A 24,886-nucleotide genomic window follows, 5' to 3' on the forward strand; every position below is an offset into this window, starting at 1 on the left:
ATAAAAACACAAAATAAATGCCTGTACAGTAGTGGGTGGGGCCGAGGCAAAAGGGGGTGGAACTACTAACATAGATCTTAATGTGTATTGGAGGCTAATTTCTGCACATGCTTCTCTGTCCTCCATCCAGACAAGTAAGAGGCCTAAATCAGACTTCCAGGACACCTTTCAGTCAGGCAAACATACTCAGGAACATATATTCCTTTAATAATGGAATCGCTCCCACAGAACTTACAAGTGCACCTCCACAAATTTGCTTTAGGTACAGTAAGGGGGTGATTTTAGTAACATTTTTAACATACTGTGGAGGAGTCATATGTAGTGGCTGCATTGAAATGAGCACTATTGTGCGCATGCCCAACTTGTGGGCTTCCCATCGGCATCTAGGTGGCCGTTGTTGAAACAGAACACTGAACCAGATCGGTCTCTAGTCTGACCAGGCAGGGATCTTTTCTTATGTTTTGTAAATCTTCCTATTATTGCTGTCAAAATGTAACCAACAATGCGCAACCCTGTTATGGAGAAGCATCATTTGAACTCTTTGGGCATCTTTTCTTCATGAGAATAGGGAAACTGTTGTTGGAACTCACTCTAAAGTGTGCATTATGTCAGTGTAAAGCAGCCTAACTGGCTTCAGTGCCAGCCCATTGCCTTACTTTGAGCCATGTCTTACCAACAATCTCTTTCCAGTAATTGTGCTTGTCCCCATAAAGTCAAAGAATTCAAGAGAAGCAGAGAAGGGGGTGCTGGATACTGACCCCCCCCCTTGCTGCTTCTGTTGGAAAAGGGGTGTGGTTTAAACAGCCTGGTCACCACGCCCCTTCCCATTGTCCCTGCTCCTTTCCCTGCAAGGGTTCAGGTGAGTGCAAAACGCCTTGGGGTGCAGCAAGCTTTGGGGAGGGGCTGGGGGAGCATGCAATGCTAGGGATGTAATTCCTAGGGAAAGAAAGTGGCCATGCGTTCAGTTATGGAAAACTTAATAAATATTTCATACAAAAATAAATAAATAAAATAAATACTCAATGACCTGCCTTTCAAGTAAGTGGAAATGAAGCAGCTGGTTGCCATGGTGAAATTATGATGACACTGTTACTCTGTAGTGGCAGTGCTGAAGTCCTAAGTCAGATTCAAGGGGGGGGGGATTTCCCCCCAAGGCCAAGCCTACCAGCTAACAGTGACCTTAAGTTTTCCAGTAAAACATGAAATGGTGCACACGCTACATCTTGTTTGTGCGCTTATCAGGCATGTCCAAGGTCCATTTGGGGGGCCTAATCCAGTCCACCGGTCAGTTTAATCCGGCCCCTGTGGCAGTTTATTTCCTGGGGTAAAATCCTAAAAAAACAAACCCTCAACAAATTCAACCCTAAAAAAAGATTAACAACTTGGGGTGGCTGTTTTGGCGGCCCTCACAGCCCTTCACTTCATCAAATCTGGCCCTCTTTGAAAAAAGATTGGACAGGGTTACAGTCAAAGAGTTCGAGAGAAGCAGAGAAGCGGGTGCTGGATGTCCAGAGTTTCATTCTCTCCCGTGCTGCAGAGTGTGTGTGACTACTGGATCACATACTCTGTGTGTTGACGTTGCATTCTTTGGAAGCGAGGGAACAGAAGGAACTGTGCGCCACTTCCGTCTTCTTTCTTCTGTGTTCTGTTGTTCTCTCTCGGACGGCCCACCCCCCATGGTGCTTCCGTTGGAAAAGGGGTGTGGTTTAAGCAGCCCGGTTGCCCCACCCTTTCCCATTGTGCCCTGTCCCTTTCCCTGCAAGGGTTCAGGTGAGTGCAAAATGCCTACCATAAACGCATGCAGAAAGACAAACGTATTTTGCCACCCTACTTCCCATGGTAATCACAACACTATACAACACAATACAATAAAAATACCTTTATTGGCATTTCAAGTTAAGACCTTCCAAAATGGCTTGAGATACAAAGTCTTCTTTCTGTTTCCTGTTTCCGAGAGATTTGAATTGGGAGATCCTTTCGATTCTTCATGAATAAGAGGCAGTGGGGTGAGGGAGGCCATGGCCACATCCACGCCATTTAAGGCGCTATGAAGCCGCTTTAAACACTCATGGCTTAAACAACCCCCAAAGACTCTGGGAGCTATAGTTGGAAAAGGGTGCCAAGAGTTGTTAGGGAGCCCCGTTCCCTGCCAAGGAGGGAACCCTACCTCTACCCCCACCCCCACCCCTGATGCTAACCCTAACCCTAACGCTAACCCTTAAGCCTTAACTAGAACTACAATTGCCAGAGTTCCCTGGCAAGAAGGGAACCCTCACACCTGCCCCCTAACTACAGCTACAATTCCCAGAGTTCCTGGCAAAAAGGGAACCCTAACCCTAACCCTGCCCCCTAACTAGAGCTACAATTCCCAGAGTTCCCTGGCAAGAAGGGAACACTAACCCTGCCCCCTAACTACAGCTACAATTCCCAGAGTTCCCTGGCAAAAAGGGAACCCTAACCCTGCCCCCTAACTAGAGCTACAATTCCCAGAGTTCCCTGGCAAGAAGGGAACCCTACCCCTACCCCCAAACCTACCCTACCCCTAATCCTAATCCTAATACTTAACCACCGTAACAAGTCTCCGTCCCCTTAACCACCTACAGTTCCCAGAATCCCTGAGGGGAAGCCATGCCTGTTTAAAGTGACTTCATAGCAGTTCAGTGGTGCACCAAATGTCGCCGCCGCCGCCCCGCCTCTCGCCGCCCGACTCGCCCGCCTCCCTCCAGGCAACATCTCGCGGCACACCAGGCAACATCTCGCGGCACACTAGTGTGCCGCGGAACAGTGGTTGGGAAACACTGGCCCCAAAGACTCTGGGAGCTATAGTTGGAAAAGGGTGCCAAGAGTTGTTAGGGAGCCCCGTTCCCTGCCAAGAAGGGAACCCTACCTCTACCCCTACCCCCACCCCCACCCCTACCCCTGATGCTAACCCTAACCCTAACGCTAACCCTTAAGCCTTAACTAGAACTACAATTGCCAGAGTTCCCTGGCAAGAAGGGAACCCTCACACCTGCCCCCTAACTACAGCTACAATTCCCAGAGTTCCTGGCAAAAACGGAACCCTAACCCTAACCCTGCCCCCTAACTAGAGCTACAATTCCCAGAGTTCCCTGGCAAGAAGGGAACACTAACCCTGCCCCCTAACTACAGCTACAATTCCCAGAGTTCCCTGGCAAAAAGGGAACCCTACCCCCACCCCCACCCCTACCCTACCCCTAATCCTAATACTTAACCACCGTAACAAGTCTCCGTCCCCTTAACCACCTACAGTTCCCAGAATCCCTGAGGGGAAGCCATGCCTGTTTAAAGTGACTTCATAGCAGTTCAGTGGTGCACCTAATGTGGCCTAATGTTCCCTCCCTCATTTTTGTTTCTCTCCCCACTGCCCCATCACTTGCAATGCAGCAGATGTCCGCCTGCAGTCTCCCTTCAAAGCTCCTTCTCTCAAGTATGGCCACAGCCTTGTCCATTCCATTTCTATTTCCTGTTTGCGAGAGATCTGAATTGGGAAATCCTTTCGATTCTTCATTAATAAGAGGCAGTGGGGTGAGGGAGGCCACGGCCCCATCCACACCATTTAATTCGCTATGAAGTTGCTTTAAACACTCATGGCTTAAACACCCCCAAAGACTCTGGGAGCTATAGTTGGAAAAGGGTGCCAAGAGTTGTTAGGGGGGCCCGTTCCCTGCCAAGAAGGGAACCCTACCTCTATCCCTACCCCCACCCCTATCCCTGACGCTAACTCTAAACCTAACGCTAACCCTTAAGCCTTAACTAGAGCTACATTTCCCAGAGTTCCCTGGCAAAAAGGGAGCCCTAACCCTGCCCCCTAACTACAGCTACAATTCCCAGAGTTCCCTGGCAAAAAGGGAACCCTAACCCTGCCCCCTAACTAGAGCTACAATTCCCAGAGTTCCCTGCCAAGGGAACCCCAACCCTACCCCTGCCCCTGACGCTAACCCTAACTCTAACCCTTAACTAGAGCTACAATTCCCAGAGTTCCCTGGCATGAAGGGAACCCCTGGGAGAAGTTATTTCTCCATTAACTGAATGTTACTCAGAGCTTTCATATGCTTGATGGTACCTTTGTGAGTAGGTCCTTCCTTCCTTCCTTCCTTCCTTCCTTCTATCTCTCTTGCTCTCTCTTCCTCTGTGTGTGCATATGAGAGAGAGAGAGAGTGCACAGATGGAAGTATTTCAGAGGGAGGGGGTATTGTTTGAAGTTTCTTGATTATTTCACTCAACCGAATGACCACATTTGCCTCTCTTTTAACTGCAGCTCCTGATATTATTTTGGTTTTTAACCAGGGCCACAATCCCTTTCAGGCAATCTTCAAACAGCCACCAAACAAACAAACAAACAAACAAATTTGTGTATCTGTATTCATCTGTAGTTCTCAGGGTGGTTCTTAGCATATAAATAAGAGATAAAAACACAAAATAAATGCCTGTACAGTAGTGGGTGGGGCCGAGGCAAAAGGGGGTGGAACTACTAACATAGATCTTAATGTGTATTGGAGGCTAATTTCTGCACATGCTTCTCTGTCCTCCATCCAGACAAGTAAGAGGCCTAAATCAGACTTCCAGGACACCTTTCAGTCAGGCAAACATACTCAGGAGCATATATTCCTTTAATAATGGAATCGCTCCCACAGAACTTACAAGTGTACCTCTACAAATTTGCTTTAGGTACAGTAAGGGGGTGATTTTAGTAACATTTTTAACATACTGTGGAGGAGTCATATGTAGTGGCTGCATTGAAATGAGCACTATTGTGCGCATGCCCAACTTGTGGGCTTCCCATCGGCATCTAGGTGGCCGTTGTTGAAACAGAACACTGAACCAGATCGGTCTCTAGTCTGACCAGGCAGGGATCTTTTCTTATGTTTTGTAAATCTTCCTATTATTGCTGTCAAAATGTAACCAACAATGCGCAACCCTGTTATGGAGAAGCATCATTTGAACTCTTTGGGCATCTTTCCTTCATGAGAATAGGGAAACTGTTGTTGGAACTCACTCTAAAGTGTGCATTATGTCAGTGTAAAGCAGCCTAACTGGCTTCAGTGCCAGCCCATTGCCTTACTTTGAGCCATGTCTTACCAACAATCTCTTTCCAGTAATTGTGCTTGTCCCCATAAAGTCAAAGAATTCAAGAGAAGCAGAGAAGGGGGTGCTGGATACTGACCCCCCCCCTTGCTGCTTCTGTTGGAAAAGGGGTGTGGTTTAAACAGCCTGGTCACCACGCCCCTTCCCATTGTCCCTGCTCCTTTCCCTGCAAGGGTTCAGGTGAGTGCAAAACGCCTTGGGGTGCAGCAAGCTTTGGGGAGGGGCTGGGGGAGCATGCAATGCTAGGGATGTAATTCCTAGGGAAAGAAAGTGGCCATGCGTTCAGTTATGGAAAACTTAATAAATATTTCATACAAAAATAAATAAATAAAATAAATACTCAATGACCTGCCTTTCAAGTAAGTGGAAATGAAGCAGCTGGTTGCCATGGTGAAATTATGATGACACTGTTACTCTGTAGTGGCAGTGCTGAAGTCCTAAGTCAGATTCAAGGGGGGGGGGATTTCCCCCCAAGGCCAAGCCTACCAGCTAACAGTGACCTTAAGTTTTCCATTAAAACATGAAATGGTGTACACGCTACATCTTGTTTGTGCGCTTATCAGGCATGTCCAAGGTCCATTTGGGGGGCCTAATCCAGTCCACCGGTCAGTTTAATCCGGCCCCTGTGGCAGTTTATTTCCTGGGGTAAAATCCTAAAAAAACAAACCCTCAACAAATTCAACCCTAAAAAAAGATTAACAACTTGGGGTGGCTGTTTTGGCGGCCCTCACAGCCCTTCACTTCATCAAATCTGGCCCTCTTTGAAAAAAGATTGGACAGGGTTACAGTCAAAGAGTTCGAGAGAAGCAGAGAAGCGGGTGCTGGATGTCCAGAGTTTCATTCTCTCCCGTGCTGCAGAGTGTGTGTGACTACTGGATCACATGCTCTGTGTGTTGACGTTCCATTCTTTGGAAGCGAGGGAACAGAAGGAACTGTGCGCCACTTCCGTCTTCTTTCTTCTGTGTTCTGTTGTTCTCTCTCGGACGGCCCACCCCCCATGGTGCTTCCGTTGGAAAAGGGGTGTGGTTTAAGCAGCCCGGTTGCCCCACCCTTTCCCATTGTGCCCTGTCCCTTTCCCTGCAAGGGTTCAGGTGAGTGCAAAATGCCTACCATAAACGCATGCAGAAAGACAAACGTATTTTGCCACCCTACTTCCCATGGTAATCACAACACTATACAACACAATACAATAAAAATACCTTTATTGGCATTTCAAGTTAAGACCTTCCAAAATGGCTTGAGATACAAAGTCTTCTTTCTGTTTCCTGTTTCCGAGAGATTTGAATTGGGAGATCCTTTCGATTCTTCATGAATAAGAGGCAGTGGGGTGAGGGAGGCCATGGCCACATCCACGCCATTTAAGGCGCTATGAAGCCGCTTTAAACACTCATGGCTTAAACAACCCCCAAAGACTCTGGGAGCTATAGTTGGAAAAGGGTGCCAAGAGTTGTTAGGGAGCCCCGTTCCCTGCCAAGGAGGGAACCCTACCTCTACCCCCACCCCCACCCCTGATGCTAACCCTAACCCTAACGCAAACCCTTAAGCCTTAACTAGAACTACAATTGCCAGAGTTCCCTGGCAAGAAGGGAACCCTCACACCTGCCCCCTAACTACAGCTACAATTCCCAGAGTTCCTGGCAAAAAGGGAACCCTAACCCTAACCCTGCCCCCTAACTAGAGCTACAATTCCCAGAGTTCCCTGGCAAGAAGGGAACACTAACCCTGCCCCCTAACTACAGCTACAATTCCCAGAGTTCCCTGGCAAAAAGGGAACCCTAACCCTGCCCCCTAACTAGAGCTACAATTCCCAGAGTTCCCTGGCAAGAAGGGAACCCTACCCCTACCCCCAAACCTACCCTACCCCTAATCCTAATCCTAATACTTAACCACCGTAACAAGTCTCCGTCCCCTTAACCACCTACAGTTCCCAGAATCCCTGAGGGGAAGCCATGCCTGTTTAAAGTGACTTCATAGCAGTTCAGTGGTGCACCAAATGTCGCCGCCGCCGCCCCGCCTCTCGCCGCCCGACTCGCCCGCCTCCCTCCAGGCAACATCTCGCGGCACACCAGGCAACATCTCGCGGCACACTAGTGTGCCGCGGAACAGTGGTTGGGAAACACTGGCCCCAAAGACTCTGGGAGCTATAGTTGGAAAAGGGTGCCAAGAGTTGTTAGGGAGCCCCGTTCCCTGCCAAGAAGGGAACCCTACCTCTACCCCTACCCCCACCCCCACCCCTACCCCTGATGCTAACCCTAACCCTAACGCTAACCCTTAAGCCTTAACTAGAACTACAATTGCCAGAGTTCCCTGGCAAGAAGGGAACCCTCACACCTGCCCCCTAACTACAGCTACAATTCCCAGAGTTCCTGGCAAAAACGGAACCCTAACCCTAACCCTGCCCCCTAACTAGAGCTACAATTCCCAGAGTTCCCTGGCAAGAAGGGAACACTAACCCTGCCCCCTAACTACAGCTACAATTCCCAGAGTTCCCTGGCAAAAAGGGAACCCTACCCCCACCCCCACCCCTACCCTACCCCTAATCCTAATACTTAACCACCGTAACAAGTCTCCGTCCCCTTAACCACCTACAGTTCCCAGAATCCCTGAGGGGAAGCCATGCCTGTTTAAAGTGACTTCATAGCAGTTCAGTGGTGCACCTAATGTGGCCTAATGTTCCCTCCCTCATTTTTGTTTCTCTCCCCACTGCCCCATCACTTGCAATGCAGCAGATGTCCGCCTGCAGTCTCCCTTCAAAGCTCCTTCTCTCAAGTATGGCCACAGCCTTGTCCATTCCATTTCTATTTCCTGTTTGCGAGAGATCTGAATTGGGAAATCCTTTCGATTCTTCATTAATAAGAGGCAGTGGGGTGAGGGAGGCCACGGCCCCATCCACACCATTTAATTCGCTATGAAGTTGCTTTAAACACTCATGGCTTAAACACCCCCAAAGACTCTGGGAGCTATAGTTGGAAAAGGGTGCCAAGAGTTGTTAGGGGGGCCCGTTCCCTGCCAAGAAGGGAACCCTACCTCTATCCCTACCCCCACCCCTATCCCTGACGCTAACTCTAAACCTAACGCTAACCCTTAAGCCTTAACTAGAGCTACATTTCCCAGAGTTCCCTGGCAAAAAGGGAGCCCTAACCCTGCCCCCTAACTACAGCTACAATTCCCAGAGTTCCCTGGCAAAAAGGGAACCCTAACCCTGCCCCCTAACTAGAGCTACAATTCCCAGAGTTCCCTGCCAAGGGAACCCCAACCCTACCCCTGCCCCTGACGCTAACCCTAACTCTAACCCTTAACTAGAGCTACAATTCCCAGAGTTCCCTGGCATGAAGGGAACCCCTGGGAGAAGTTATTTCTCCATTAACTGAATGTTACTCAGAGCTTTCATATGCTTGATGGTACCTTTGTGAGTAGGTCCTTCCTTCCTTCCTTCCTTCCTTCCTTCCTTCCTTCCTTCCTTCCTTCCTTCCTTCCTTCCTTCCTTCCTTCCTTCCTTCCTTCCTTCTATCTCTCTTGCTCTCTCTTCCTCTGTGTGTGCATATGAGAGAGAGAGAGAGTGCACAGATGGAAGTATTTCAGAGGGAGGGGGTATTGTTTGAAGTTTCTTGATTATTTCACTCAACCGAATGACCACATTTGCCTCTCTTTTAACTGCAGCTCCTGATATTATTTTGGTTTTTAACCAGGGCCACAATCCCTTTCAGGCAATCTTCAAACAGCCACCAAACAAACAAACAAACAAACAAATTTGTGTATCTGTATTCATCTGTAGTTCTCAGGGTGGTTCTTAGCATATAAATAAGAGATAAAAACACAAAATAAATGCCTGTACAGTAGTGGGTGGGGCCGAGGCAAAAGGGGGTGGAACTACTAACATAGATCTTAATGTGTATTGGAGGCTAATTTCTGCACATGCTTCTCTGTCCTCCATCCAGACAAGTAAGAGGCCTAAATCAGACTTCCAGGACACCTTTCAGTCAGGCAAACATACTCAGGAACATATATTCCTTTAATAATGGAATCGCTCCCACAGAACTTACAAGTGCACCTCCACAAATTTGCTTTAGGTACAGTAAGGGGGTGATTTTAGTAACATTTTTAACATACTGTGGAGGAGTCATATGTAGTGGCTGCATTGAAATGAGCACTATTGTGCGCATGCCCAACTTGTGGGCTTCCCATCGGCATCTAGGTGGCCGTTGTTGAAACAGAACACTGAACCAGATCGGTCTCTAGTCTGACCAGGCAGGGATCTTTTCTTATGTTTTGTAAATCTTCCTATTATTGCTGTCAAAATGTAACCAACAATGCGCAACCCTGTTATGGAGAAGCATCATTTGAACTCTTTGGGCATCTTTCCTTCATGAGAATAGGGAAACTGTTGTTGGAACTCACTCTAAAGTGTGCATTATGTCAGTGTAAAGCAGCCTAACTGGCTTCAGTGCCAGCCCATTGCCTTACTTTGAGCCATGTCTTACCAACAATCTCTTTCCAGTAATTGTGCTTGTCCCCATAAAGTCAAAGAATTCAAGAGAAGCAGAGAAGGGGGTGCTGGATACTGACCCCCCCCCCTTGCTGCTTCTGTTGGAAAAGGGGTGTGGTTTAAACAGCCTGGTCACCACGCCCCTTCCCATTGTCCCTGCTCCTTTCCCTGCAAGGGTTCAGGTGAGTGCAAAACGCCTTGGGGTGCAGCAAGCTTTGGGGAGGGGCTGGGGGAGCATGCAATGCTAGGGATGTAATTCCTAGGGAAAGAAAGTGGCCATGCGTTCAGTTATGGAAAACTTAATAAATATTTCATACAAAAATAAATAAATAAAATAAATACTCAATGACCTGCCTTTCAAGTAAGTGGAAATGAAGCAGCTGGTTGCCATGGTGAAATTATGATGACACTGTTACTCTGTAGTGGCAGTGCTGAAGTCCTAAGTCAGATTCAAGGGGGGGGGGGATTTCCCCCAAGGCCAAGCCTACCAGCTAACAGTGACCTTAAGTTTTCCAGTAAAACATGAAATGGTGCACACGCTACATCTTGTTTGTGCGCTTATCAGGCATGTCCAAGGTCCATTTGGGGGGCCTAATCCAGCCCACCGGTCAGTTTAATCCGGCCCCTGTGGCAGTTTATTTCCTGGGGTAAAACCCTAAAAAAGGGGCTGTTTTGGCGGCCCTCACGGCCCTTCACTTCATCAAATCTGGCCCTCTTTGAAAAAAGATTGGACAGGGTTACAGTCAAAGAGTTCGAGAGAAGCAGAGAAGCGGGTGCTGGATGTCCGGAGCTTCATTCTCTCCCGTGCTGCAGAGTGTGTGTGACTACTGGATCACATGCTCTGTGTGTTGACGTTCCATTCTTTGGAAGCGAGGGAACAGAAGGAACTGTGCGCCACTTCCGTCTTCTTTCTTCTGTGTTCTGTTGTTCTCTCTCGGACGGCCCACCCCCCATGGTGCTTCCATTGGAAAAGGGGTGTGGTTTAAGCAGCCCGGTTGCCCCACCCTTTCCCATTGTGCCCTGTCCCTTTCCCTGCAAGGGTTCAGGTGAGTGCAAAATGCCTACCATAAACGCATGCAGAAAGACAAACGTATTTTGCCACCCTACTTCCCATGGTAATCACAACACTATACAACACAATACAATAAAAATACCTTTATTGGCATTTCAAGTTAAGACCTTCCAAAATGGCTTGAGATACAAAGTCTTCTTTCTGTTTCCTGTTTCCGAGAGATTTGAATTGGGAGATCCTTTCGATTCTTCATGAATAAGAGGCAGTGGGGTGAGGGAGGCCATGGCCACATCCACGCCATTTAAGGCGCTATGAAGCCGCTTTAAACACTCATGGCTTAAACAACCCCCAAAGACTCTGGGAGCTATAGTTGGAAAAGGGTGCCAAGAGTTGTTAGGGAGCCCCGTTCCCTGCCAAGGAGGGAACCCTACCTCTACCCCTACCCCCACCCCCACCCCCACCCCTGATGCTAACCCTAACCCTAACGCTAACCCTTAAGCCTTAACTAGAACTACAATTGCCAGAGTTCCCTGGCAAGAAGGGAACCCTCACACCTGCCCCCTAACTACAGCTACAATTCCCAGAGTTCCTGGCAAAAAGGGAACCCTAACCCTAACCCTGCCCCCTAACTAGAGCTACAATTCCCAGAGTTCCCTGGCAAGAAGGGAACACTAACCCTGCCCCCTAACTACAGCTACAATTCCCAGAGTTCCCTGGCAAAAAGGGAACCCTAACCCTGCCCCCTAACTAGAGCTACAATTCCCAGAGTTCCCTGGCAAGAAGGGAACCCTACCCCTACCCCCAAACCTACCCTACCCCTAATCCTAATCCTAATACTTAACCACCGTAACAAGTCTCCGTCCCCTTAACCACCTACAGTTCCCAGAATCCCTGAGGGGAAGCCATGCCTGTTTAAAGTGACTTCATAGCAGTTCAGTGGTGCACCAAATGTGGCCTAATGTTCCCTCCCTCATTTTTGTCTCTCTCCCCACTGCCCCATCACTTGCAATGCAGCAGATGTCCGCCTGCAGTCTCCCTTCAAAGCTCCTTCTCTCAAGTATGGCCACAGCCTTGTCCATTCCATTTCTGTTTCCTGTTTGCAAGAGATTTGAATTGGGAAATCCTTTCGATTCTTCATTAATAAGAGGCAGTGGGGTGAGGGAGGCCATGGCCACATCCACACCATTTAATGCGCTATGAAGCCGCTTTAAACACTCATGGCTTAAACAACCCCCAACGACTCTGGGAGCTATAGTTGGAAAAGGGTGCCAAGAGTTGTTAGGGGGCCCCGTTCCCTGCCAAGAAGGGAACCCTACCTCTACCCCTACCCTTACCCCCACCCCTACCCCTGACGCTAACCCTAACTCTAGCCCTAACGCTAACCCTTAAGCCTTAACTAGAGCTACAATTCCCAGAGTTCCCTGGCAAGAAGGGAACCCTCACACCTGCCCCCTAACTAGAGCTACAATTCCCAGAGTTCCCTGGCAAGAAGGGAACCCTAACCCTGCCTCCACCCCACCCTACCCCTAATCCTAATACTACTACTTAACCACCGTAACAAGTCTCCGTCCCCTTAACCACCTACAGTTCCCAGAATCCCTGAGGGGAAGCCATGCCTGTTTAAAGTGACTTCATAGCAGTTCAGTGGTGCACCTAATGTAGCCTAATGTTCCCTCCCTCATTTTCTTCTCTCTCCCCACTGCCCCATCACTTGCAATGCAGCAGATGTCCGCCTGCAGTCGCCTTTCAAAGCTCCTTCTCTCAAGTATGGCCACAGCCTTGTCCATTCCTCACTGACAGTATTTCACGTTCACTTCTCCGATGTAAATAGGGATGTCCTGTGGTTCTCTTGATGACTTTTAACACTGGACTTGGGGAAAACCTCACCGGCTCCAGACATCCCTGTAAGGCAAAGGCAAACAGGTGAGTGGGATGGCCAACACCCGACAGCGTCCCCCCAGATTCCTCCTCTGTTTGGCTGCCTGTTAAGAAACAAGGCTTCCAAACCAGTTTGCACCCATCTCAGCCAGCGTAGCCTCGCAACATCCACTAGCCTGAATGCAAATTCTTCTGACAACCATCCACCAGCTGCAACCTCATCAGGTCCATTGCCAGACATCAACCAGCTTCAGAGCTGAGTGTCAGTCACCTTCAAGTAGCGATCCCACCAGCAAGTAATCTTTGTACTTGCCTTCTCCTTGCTCCACAGCATCCCAACACCGGGCCATTGCCTCCTTCCGCTTGCCAGCTTGCCACCACGGGGCAGGAGACCACCAGGGCCACAGCATCCCAGCATCGGGCAATTGCCTCCTTCCGCTTGCCAGCTTGCCACCACGGGGCAGGAGACCACCAGGGCCACAGCATCCCAGCATCGGGCAATTGTCTCCTTCCGCTTGCCAGCTTGCCACCACGGGGCAGGAGACCACCAGGGCCACAGCATCCCAGCATCGGGCAATTGCCTCCTTCCGCTTGCCACCACGGGGCAGGAGACCACCAGGGCCACAGCATCCCAGCATCGGGCAATTGTCTCCTTCCGCTTGCCAGCTTGCCGCCACGGGACAGGAGACCATCTGGGCTGAGTGCCACCGAGCTGCCCATTTCTCTCTGGGGAGGGCAACTGCTGAGGCTTGCGCCTTGGCCCACATTTATACCCCCTCAGCAGCCAAATGCTTTTGTTACATCACAATCAACCCACGGACAATGGCAGCAGCTGGGGAGGCATCACCATCACTCCCTCAGCCCTCACAATGGTGAGCACACCTCACAAACACACACACACACACAAGTTGTGCCAATATCTGTGAACGCCACACTGGAAACCCAAGTGGGCAGGAGGGGGACATTTTTAGGCCCAGTGGTTGCATTTCCCTCCCCACAACACTAGTCAAATGCACAAATGAACAGAGCAATGAAAGCAAGCCTTATCTTTGCACAGGAAGCTGTTCAAGGAATGACATGCAGAGAGAAAGTTAGCATCTCAGGAAAAAAACACTTTTTCGTCAATCAATCATTCATTTATTGTATTTGACTAAAAGCCATTACAAATCCAGTTACAAAAGCACCAAACCCAATGACCCAAACTTATGTTGTCCCCTGCTCCTTTCCCTGCAAGGGTTCAGGTGAGTGCAAAACGCCTTGGGGTGCAGCAAGCTTTGGGGAGGGGCTGGGGGGAGGATGCAATGCTTGGGATGCAATTCCTAGGGAAAGAAAGTGGCCACGTGTTCAGTTATGGAAAACTTAATAAATATTTCATACAAAAATAAATAAATAAAATAAATACTCAATGACCTGCCTTTCAAGTAAGTGGAAATGAAGCAGCTGGTTGCCATGGTGAAATTATGATGACACTGTTACTCTGTAGTGGCAGTGCTGAAGTCCTAAGTCAGATTCAAGGGGGGGGGGATTTCCCCCCAAGGCCAAGCCTACCAGCTAGCAGTGACCTTAAGTTTTCCAGTAAAACATGAAATGGTGCACACGCTACATCTTGTTTGTGCGCTTATCAGGCATGTCCAAGGTCCATTTGGGGGGCCTAATCCAGCCCACCGGTCAGTTTAATCCGGCCCCTGTGGCAGTTTATTTCCTGGGGTAAAACCCTAAAAAAGGGGGCTGTTTTGGCGGCCCTCACGGCCCTTCACTTCATCAAATCTGGCCCTCTTTGAAAAAAGATTGGACAGGGTTACAGTCAAAGAGTTCGAGAGAAGCAGAGAAGCGGGTGCTGGATGTCCGGAGCTTCATTCTCTCCCGTGCTGCAGAGTGTGTGGGACTACTGGATCACATACTCTGGGTGTTGACGTTCCATTCTTTGGAAGCGAGGGAACAGAAGGAACTGTGCGCCACTTCCGTCTTCTTTCTTCTGTGTTCTGTTGTTCTCTCTCGGACGGCCCACCCCCCATGGTGCTTCCGTTGGAAAAGGGGTGTGGTTTAAGCAGCCCGGTTGCCCCACCCTTTCCCATTGTGCCCTGTCCCTTTCCCTGCAAGGGTTCAGGTGAGTGCAAAATGCCTACCATAAACGCATGCAGAAAGACAAACGTATTTTGCCACCCTACTTCCCATGGTAATCACAACACTATACAACACAATACAATAAAAATACCTTTATTGGCATTTCAAGTTAAGACCTTCCAAAATGGCTTGAGATACAAAGTCTTCTTTCTGTTTCCTGTTTCCGAGAGATTTGAATTGGGAGATCCTTTCGATTCTTCATGAATAAGAGGCAGTGGGGTGAGGGAGGCCATGGCCACATCCACACCATTTAAGGCGCTATGAAGCCGCTTTAAACACTCATGGCTTAAACAACCCCCAAAGACTCTGGGAGCTATAGTTGGAAAAGGGTGCCAAGAGTTGTTAGGGAGCCCCGTTCCCTGCCAAGGAGGGAACCCTACGTCTACCCCTACCCCCACCCCCACCCCTGATGCTAACCCTAACCCTAACGCTAACCCTTAAGCCTTAACTAGAACTACAATTGCCAGAGTTCCCTGGAAAGAAGGGAACCCTCACACCTGCCCCCTAACTACAGCTACAATTCCCAGAGTTCCTGGCAAAAAGGGAACCCTAACCCTGCCCCCTAACTAGAGCTACAATTCCCAGAGTTCCCTGGCAAGAAGGGAACCCTAACCCTACCCCTACCCCCACCCCCACCCCTACCCTACCCCTAATCCTAATCCTAATACTTAACCACCGTAACAAGTCTCCGTCCCCTTAACCACCTACAGTTCCCAGAATCCCTGAGGGGAAGCCATGCCTATTTAAAGTGACTTCATAGCAGTTCAGTGGTGCACCAAATGTGGCCTAATGTTCCCTCCCTCATTTTTTTCTCTCTCCCCACTGCCCCATCACTTGCAATGCAGCAGATGTCCGCCTGCAGTCTCCCTTCAAAGCTCCTTCTCTCAAGTATGGCCACAGCCTTGTCCATTCCATTTCTGTTTCCTGTTTGCAAGAGATTTGAATTGGGAAATCCTTTCGATTCTTCATTAATAAGAGGCAGTGGGGTGAGGGAGGCCATGGCCACATCCACACCATTTAAGGCGCTATGAAGCCGCTTTAAACACTCATGGCTTAAAGAACCCCCAAAGACTCTGGAAGCTATAGTTGGAAAAGGGTGCCAAGAGTTGTTAGGGGGCCCCGTTCCCTGCCAAGAAGGGAACCCTACCTCTACCCCTACCCTTACCCCCACCCCTACCCCTGACGCTAACCCTAACTCTAGCCCTAACGCTAACCCTTAAGCCTTAACTAGAGCTACAATTCCCAGAGTTCCCTGGCAAGAAGGGAACCCTAACCCTGCCGCCTAACTACAGCTACGATTCCCAGAGTTCCCTGCCAAGGGAACCCCAACCCTACCCCTGCCCATTACGCTAACCCTAACTCTAACCCTTAACTAGAGCTACAATTCCCAGAGTTCCCTGGCATTAAGGGAACCCTACCCCGACCCCCACCCCTACCCTACCCCTAATCCTAATCCTAATACTTAATCACTGTAACAAGTCTCCGTCCCCTTAACCACCTACAGTTCCCAGAATCCCTGAGGGGAAGCCATGCCTGTTTAAAGTGACTTCATAGCAGTTCAGTGGTGCACCTAATGTGGCCTAATGTTCCCTCCCTCATTTTCTTCTCTCTCCCCACTGCCCCATCACTTGCAATGCAGCAGATGTCCGCCTGCAGTCGCCTTTCAAAGCTCCTTCTCTCAAGTATGGCCACAGCCTTGTCCATTCCTCACTGACAGTATTTCACGTTCACTTCTCCGATGTAAATAGGGATGTCCTGTGGTTCTCTTGATGACTTTTAAGACTGGACTTGGGGAAAACCTCACCGGCTCCAGACATCCCTGTAAGGCAAAGGCAAACAGGTGAGTGGGATGGCCAACACCCGACAGCGTCCCCCCAGATTCCTCCTCTGTTTGGCTGCCTTTTAAGAAACAAGGCTTCCAAACCAGTTTGCACCCATCTCAGCCAGCGTAGCCTCGCAACATCCACTAGCCTGAATGCAAATTCTTCTGACAACCATCCACCAGCTGCAACCTCATCAGGTCCATTGCCAGACATCAACCAGCTTCAGAGCTGAGTGTCAGTCACCTTCAAGTAGCGATCCCACCAGCAAGTAATCTTTGTACTTGCCTTCTTCTTGCTCGACAGCATCCCAACACCGGGCCATTGCCTCCTTCCGCTTGCCAGCTTGCCACCACGGGGCAGGAGACCACCAGGGCCACAGCATCCCAGCACCGGGCAATTGTCTCCTTCCGCTTGCCAGCTTGCCACCACGGGGCAGGAGACCACCAGGGCCACAGCATCCCAGCACCGGGCAATTGCCTCCTTCCGCTTGCCAGCTTGCCGCCACGGGGCAGGAGACCACCAGGGCCACAGCATCCCAGCATCGGGCAATTGTCTCCTTCCGCTTGCCAGCTTGCCGCCACGGGACAGGAGACCATCTGGGCTGAGTGCCACCGAGCTGCCCACTTCTCTCTGGGGAGGGCAACTGCTGAGGCTTGCGCCTTGGCCCACATTTATACCCCCTCAGCAGCCAAATGCTTTTGTTACATCACAATCAACCCACGGACAATGGCAGCAGCTGGGGAGGCATCACCATCACTCCCTCAGCCCTCACAATGGTGAGCACACCTCACAAACACACACACACAAGTTGTGCCAATATCTGTGAACGCCACACTGGAAACCCAAGTGGGCAGGAGGGGGACATTTTTAGGCCCAGTGGTTGCATTTCCCTCCCCACAACACTAGTCAAATGCACAAATGAACAGAGCAATGAAAGCAAGCCTTATCTTTGCACAGGAAGCTGTTCAAGGAATGACATGCAGAGAGAAAGTTAGCATCTCAGGAAAAAAACACTTTTTCGTCAATCAATCATTCATTTATTGTATTTGACTAAAAGCCATTACAAATCCAGTTACAAAAGCACCAAACCCAATGACCCAAACTTATGTTGTCCCCTGCTCCTTTCCCTGCAAGGGTTCAGGTGAGTGCAAAACGCCTTGGGGTGCAGCAAGCTTTGGGGAGGGGCTGGGGGGAGGATGCAATGCTAGGGATGCAATTCCTAGGGAAAGAAAGTGGCCACGCGTTCAGTTATGGAAAACTTAATAAATATTTCATACAAAAATAAATAAATAAAATAAATACTCAATGACCTGCCTTTCAAGTGGAAATGAAGCAGCTGGTTGCCATGGTGAAATTATGATGACACTGTTACTCTGTAGTGGCAGTGCTGAAGTCCTAAGTCAGATTCAAGGGGGGGGGGATTTCCCCCCAAGGCCAAGCCTACCAGCTAGCAGTGACCTTAAGTTTTCCAGTAAAACATGAAATGGTGCACACGCTACATCTTGTTTGTGCGCTTATCAGGCATCTCCAAGGTCCATTTGGGGGGCCTAATCCAGCCCACCGGTCAGTTTAATCTGGCCCCTGGGGCAGTTTATTTCCTGGGGTAAAACCCTAAAAAAGGGGCTGTTTTGGCGGCCCTCACGGCCCTTCACTTCATCAAATCTGGCCCTCTTTGAAAAAAGATTGGACAGGGTTACAGTCAAAGAGTTCGAGAGAAGCAGAGAAGCGGGTGCTGGATGTCCGGAGCTTCATTCTCTCCCGTGCTGCAGAGTGTGTGGGACTACCTTATCACATACTCTGTGTGTTGACGTTCCATTCTTTGGAAGCGAGGGAACAGAAGGAACTGTGCGCCACTTCCGTCTTCTTTCTTCTGTGTTCTGTTGTTCTCTCTCGGACGGCCCACCCCCCATGGTGCTTCCGTTGGAAAAGGGGTGTGGTTTAAGCAGCCCGGTTGCCCCACCCTTTCCCATTGTGCCCTGTCCCTTTCCCTGCAAGGGTTCAGGTGAGTGCAAAATGCCTACCATAAACGCATGCAGATTTTACCACCCTACTTCCCATGGTAATCACAACACTATACAACACAATACAATAAAAATACCTTTATTGGCATTTCAAGTTAAGACCTTCCAAAATGGCTTGAGATACAAAGTCTTCTTTCTGTTTCCTGTTTCCGAGAGATTTGAATTGGGAGATCCTTTCGATTCTTCATGAATAAGAGGCAGTGGGGTGAGGGAGGCCATGGCCACATCCACACCATTTAAGGCGCTATGAAGCCGCTTTAAACACTCATGGCTTAAACAACCCCCAAAGACTCTGGGAGCTATAGTTGGAAAAGGGTGCCAAGAGTTGTTAGGGAGCCCCGTTCCCTGCCAAGGAGGGAACCCTACGTCTACCCCTACCCCCACGCCCACCCACACCCCTGATGCTAACCCTAACCCTAACGCTAACCCTTAAGCCTTAACTAGAACTACAATTGCCAGAGTTCCCTGGAAAGAAGGGAACCCTCACACCTGCCCCCTAACTACAGCTACAATTCCCAGAGTTCCTGGCAAAAAGGGAACCCTAACCCTGCCCCCTAACTAGAGCTACAATTCCCAGAGTTCCCTGGCAAGAAGGGAACCCTACCCCTACCCCCACACCTACCCTACCCCTAATCCTAATCCTAATACTTAACCACCGTAACAAGTCTCCGTCCCCTTAACCACCTACAGTTCCCAGAATCCCTGAGGGGAAGCCATGCCTGTTTAAAGTGACTTCATAGCAGTTCAGTGGTGCACCAAATGTGGCCTAATGTTCCCTCCCTCATTTTTGTCTCTCTCCCCACTGCCCCATCACTTGCAATGCAGCAGATGTCCGCCTGCAGTCTCCCTTCAAAGCTCCTTCTCTCAAGTATGGCCACAGCCTTGTCCATTCCATTTCTGTTTCCTGTTTGCAAGAGATTTGAATTGGGAAATCCTTTCGATTCTTCATTAATAAGAGGCAGTGGGGTGAGGGAGGCCATGGCCACATCCACACCATTTAATGCGCTATGAAGCTGCTTTAAACACTCATGGCTTAAACAACCCCCAACGACTCTGGGAGCTATAGTTGGAAAAGGGTGCCAAGAGTTGTTAGGGGGCCCCGTCCCCTGCCAAGAAGGGAACCCTACCTCTACCCCTACCCTTACCCCCACCCCTACCCCTGACGCTAACCCTAACTCTAGCCCTAACGCTAACCCTTAAGCCTTAACTAGAGCTACAATTCCCAGAGTTCCCTGGCAAGAAGGGAACCCTAACCCTGCCCCCTAACTACAGCTACGATTCCCAGAGTCCGCTGCCAAGGGAGCCCCAACCCTACCCCTGCCCCTGACGCTAACCCTAACTCTAACCGTTAACTAGAGCTACAATTCCCAGAGTTCCCTGGCATTAAGGGAACCCTACCCCTACCCCCACCCCTACCCTACCCCTAATCCTAATCCTAATACTTAATCACCGTAACAAGTCTCCGTCCCCTTAACCACCTACAGTTCCCAGAATCCCTGAGGGGAAGCCATGCCTGTTTAAAGTGACTTCATAGCGGTTCAGTGGTGCACCTAATGTAGCCTAATGTTCCCTCCCTCATTTTCTTCTCTCTCCCCACTGCCCCATCACTTGCAATGCAGCAGATGTCCGCCTGCAGTCGCCTTTCAAAGCTCCTTCTCTCAAGTATGGCCACAGCCTTGTCCATTCCTCACTGCCAGTATTTCACATTCACTTCTCCGATGTAAATAGGGATGTCCTGTGGTTCTCTTGATGACTTTTAAGACTGGACTTGGGGGAAACCTCACCGGCTCCAGACATCCCTGTAAGGCAAAGGCAAGCAGGTGAGTGGGATGGCCAACACCCGACAGCGTCCCCCCAGATTCCTCCTCTGTTTGGCTGCCTTTTAAGAAACAAGGCTTCCAAACCAGTTTGCACCCATCTCAGCCAGCGTAGCCTCGCAACATCCACTAGCCTGAATGCAAATTCTTCTGACCACCATCCACCAGCTGCAACCTCATCAGGTCCATTGCCAGACATCAACCAGCTTCAGAGCTGAGTGTCAGTCACCTTCAAGTAGCGATCCCACCAACAAGTAATCTTTGTACTTGCCTTCTCCTTGCTCCACAGCATCCCAACACCGGGCCATTGCCTCCTTCCGCTTGCCAGCTTGCCGCCACGGGGCAGGAGACCACCAGGGCCACAGCATCCCAGCACCGGGCAATTGTCTCCTTCCGCTTGCCAGCTTGCCGCCACGGGACAGGAGACCACCAGGGCCACAGCATCCCAGCATCGGGCAATTGTCTCCTTCCGCTTGCCAGCTTGCTGCCACGGGGCAGGAGACCATCTGGGCTGAGTGCCACCGAGCTGCCCATTTCTCTCTGGGGAGGGCAACTGCTGAGGCTTGCGCCTTGGCCCACATTTATACCCGCTCAGCAGCCAAATGCTTTTGTGACATCACAATCAACCCACGGACAATGGCAGCAGCTGGGGAGGCATCACCATCACTCCCTCGGCCCTCACAATGGTGAGCACAGCTCAGCAGACAAAACACACACACACACAAAGTTGTGCCAATATCTGTGAAGGCCACACTGGAAACCCAAGTGGGCAGGAGGGGGACATTTTTAGGCCCAGTGGTTGCATTTCCCTCCCCACAACACTAGTCAAATGCACAAATGAACAGAGCAATGAAAGCAAGCCTTATCTTTGCACAGGAAGCTGTTCAAGGAATGACATGCAGAGAGAAAGTTAGCATCTCAGGAAAAAAACACTTTTTCATCAATCAGACAATCAATCAATCATTTATTGTATTTGACTAAAACCCATTATAAAGCCAGTTACAAAAGCACCAAACCCAATGACCCAAACTATGGCTCCCAGATTCGGGGGGGGGGGCCAGGTGGATGCCATGTGAACTCAGCGATGTGTCAAGTGATGGCTATGTAGTACCTCCAGGTTCAGAGGTGGCATATTTCTGCATATCAGTTCCTGAGAATCAGGAGGGCTGTTGGGGTCAGATTCTGCTTGCAGTTTTTGCACAGGCATCTGTGAGAATGGGATGCTGAACTTGGGCCACTGGCCTGATCCAGGCAGCTTTCTTAGGTTACAAAGGAAGACTTCCAAGAGAATACTTTTAATGTAGCACTCCAAGAAATGCTGCAAGTTTCAGAAAGTCAAAGAATGCACTCCAAAATCAGAAATTTTGAAACCATTTCAGCACAGTCCCATTTTACTTTCCCCCTGCATCTTTTGCCCAGTAGAACCCCAGATCATGTTTTAATCTTTAATCAATAGTGTATCTTGCCTTCTGGGAGTGTGAATCGGATGTGCAAACTGCAAATGCAGCAAGAAAAGCTGCTGGGAGGCTTGGCTAGTTTTGGATAAGAGCAGCGAAGAAGTCTTTGCTTCCTGGGAGAAGTTATTTCTCCATTAACTGAATGTTACTCAGAGCTTTCATATGCTTGATGGTACCTTTCTGAGTAGGTCCTTCCTTCCTTCCTTCCTTCCTTCCTTCCTTCCTTCCTTCCTTCCTTCCTTCCTTCCTTCTATCTCTCTTGCTCTCTCTTCCTCTGTGTGTGCATATGAGAGAGAGAGAGAGTGCACAGATGGAAGTATTTCAGAGGGAGGGGGTATTGTTTGAAGTTTCTTGATTATTTCACTCAAGCGAATGACCACATTTGCCTCTCTTTTAACTGCAGCTCCTGATATTATTTTGGTTTTTAACCAGGGCCACAATCCCTTTCAGGCAATCTTCAAACAGCCACCAAACAAACAAACAAACAAACAAATTTGTGTATCTGTATTCATCTGTAGTTCTCAGGGTGGTTCTTAGCATATAAATAAGAGATAAAAACACAAAATAAATGCCTGTACAGTAGTGGGTGGGGCCGAGGCAAAAGGGGGTGGAACTACTAACATAGATCTTAATGTGTATTGGAGGCTAATTTCTGCACATGCTTCTCTGTCCTCCATCCAGACAAGTAAGAGGCCTAAATCAGACTTCCAGGACACCTTTCAGTCAGGCAAACATACTCAGGAGCATATATTCCTTTAATAATGGAATCGCTCCCACAGAACTTACAAGTGTACCTCTACAAATTTGCTTTAGGTACAGTAAGGGGGTGATTTTAGTAACAATTTTAACATACTGTGGAGGAGTCATATGTAGTGGCTGCATTGAAATGAGCACTATTGTGCGCATGCCCAACTTGTGGGCTTCCCATAGGCATCTAGGTGGCCGTTGTTGAAACAGAACACTGAACCAGATCGGTCTCTAGTCTGACCAGGCAGGGATCTTTTCTTATGTTTTGTAAATCTTCCTATTATTGCTGTCAAAATGTAACCAACAATGCGCAACCCTGTTATGGAGAAGCATCATTTGAACTCTTTGGGCATCTTTTCTTCATGAGAATAGGGAAACTGTTGTTGGAACTCACTCTAAAGTGTGCATTATGTCAGTGTAAAGCAGCCTAACTGGCTTCAATGCCAGCCCATTGCCTGACTTTGAGCCATGTCTTACCAACAATCTCTTTCCAGTAATTGTGCTTGTCCCCATAAAGTCAAAGAATTCAAGAGAAGCAGAGAAGGGGGTGCTGGATACTGACCCCCCTTGCCGCTTCTGTTGGAAAAGGGGTGTGGTTTAAACAGCCTGGTCACCATGCCCCTTCCCATTGTCCCTGCTCCTTTCCCTGCAAGGGTTCAGGTGAGTGCAAAACGCCTTGGGGTGCAGCAAGCTTTGGGGAGGGGCTGGGGGAGCATGCAATGCTAGGGATGTAATTCCTAGGGAAAGAAAGTGGCCACGCGTTCAGTTATGGAAAACTTAATAAATATTTCATACAAAAATAAATAAATAAAATAAATACTCAATGACCTGCCTTTCAAGTAAGTGGAAATGAAGCAGCTGGTTGCCATGGTGAAATTATGATGACACTGTTACTCTGTAGTGGCAGTGCTGAAGTCCTAAGTCAGATTCAAGGGGGGGGGGGATTTCCCCCCAAGGCCAAGCCTACCAGCTAACAGTGACCTTAAGTTTTCCAGTAAAACGTGAAATGGTGCACACGCTACATCTTGTTTGTGCGCTTATCAGGCATGTCCAAGGTCCATTTTAGGGGCCTAATCCAGCCCACCGGTCAGTTTAATCTGGCCCCTGTGGCAGTTTATTTCCTGGGGAAAAATCCTAAAAAAGGGGCTGCTTTGGCGGCCCTCACGGCCCTTCACTTCATCAAATCTGGCCCTCTTTGAAAAAAGATTTTTTTAAAAAAAATTTATTCGGTTTTCAAATTTTATACAAAACACAACACAGACACAAAGACACAGACACAAACATGCATAATTTCAGAATCTTACTTTCTTAACCACTTTCCCTGACTTCCCCGCACCTCCCCCTCATACATCCCAATTCCAATAGTTAACTCAGCAAGTTCTTATTAACCAGATTTAGCTTAAACCTCAATTAATTCGTAATACTAATCTTTTATGTCTTTTCCTAAAGTCGACCCAAGTTCCCTTCCACAGATTTCCCACTTTTATAGTAATTACTAAACATACTTAGAAATAAGAGAACAACATAAAATTGTACACCCTTTGGATTCAAAAACTCCCCCCTCCCCGGTTTCAATCCCCAAAATATGTCCATAATATCAGTTCTTAGCCTGGATTCCTCACGTCCGAGGCCTTCAAATTTCTCTCAATCCCTCTCTGCCTGTTTTGTTGATAGCCCTTTATGTTGGTCATCAAGTCTCGGAGGAGCTCTATCCCAGCAAACTCCATGTTACTTCCAACCAGTCCTCCATTTTCAAAAGCGGAGCCCAAATCATGTTTCTTGCTTCTTTTGAGTCCAAATGTCCCAAAAGCTCCAACTTTTATCTTGGTCAGATTTGTAATCCATATTTCTTCCGATCTCCCCATGAAGAGATCACTCCATTCTTCATTCTTAATTTCAGTCCAAATTCTCAATGTCCAAATCTTGTTTTCCTTGTAATTCTTTTTTGTAGGCCTCTGGTTGTCCCTTTCCACCTGCAACACTTCAGCTCCTCCTTCCCACTCCTCTAAATTTGCAGATGTCCTCTTTGAAAAAAGATTGGACAGGGTTACAGTCAAAGAGTTCAAGAGAAGCAGAGAAGCGGGTGCTGGATGTCCGGAGCTTCATTCTCTCCCGTGCTGCAGAGTGTGTGTGACTACTGGATCACATGCTCTGTGTGTTGACGTTCCATTCTTTGGAAGCGAGGGAACAGAAGGAACTGTGCGCCACTTCCGTCTTCTTTCTTCTGTGTTCTGTTGTTCTCTCTCGGACGGCCCACCCCCCATGGTGCTTCCATTGGAAAAGGGGTGTGGTTTAAGCAGCCCGGTTGCCCCACCCTTTCCCATTGTGCCCTGTCCCTTTCCCTGCAAGGGTTCAGGTGAGTGCAAAATGCCTACCATAAACGCATGCAGAAAGACAAACGTATTTTGCCACCCT

The 24,886-nt window shown here is 48.9% G+C and overlaps 1 protein-coding gene and 2 long non-coding RNA genes across 4 annotated transcripts in view; 2 read left to right on the top strand and 1 right to left on the bottom strand.

Annotated features, from left to right (window-relative positions):
• Nucleotides 1-24,886, bottom strand: part of ABCD2 (ATP binding cassette subfamily D member 2) — a 119,703-nt gene that overhangs the window by 60,253 nt on the left and 34,564 nt on the right. The gene's annotated exons all lie outside the window — the stretch shown is intronic.
• Nucleotides 136-9,174, top strand: LOC308596701. Its single transcript, XR_014012668.1, has 3 exons — nt 136-237; nt 4,558-4,664; nt 9,045-9,174. It is a non-coding gene; the product is annotated as an uncharacterized lncRNA (long non-coding RNA).
• LOC308596656 lies at nt 14,228-23,126 on the top strand. Its single transcript, XR_014012613.1, has 3 exons — nt 14,228-14,589; nt 16,355-16,446; nt 22,966-23,126. It is a non-coding gene; the product is annotated as an uncharacterized lncRNA (long non-coding RNA).

This window comes from Podarcis bocagei, assembly GCF_964188305.1.
Source record: "Podarcis bocagei genome assembly, chromosome: 10".
NCBI classification, from domain to species: Eukaryota; Metazoa; Chordata; class Lepidosauria; order Squamata; family Lacertidae; genus Podarcis; species Podarcis bocagei.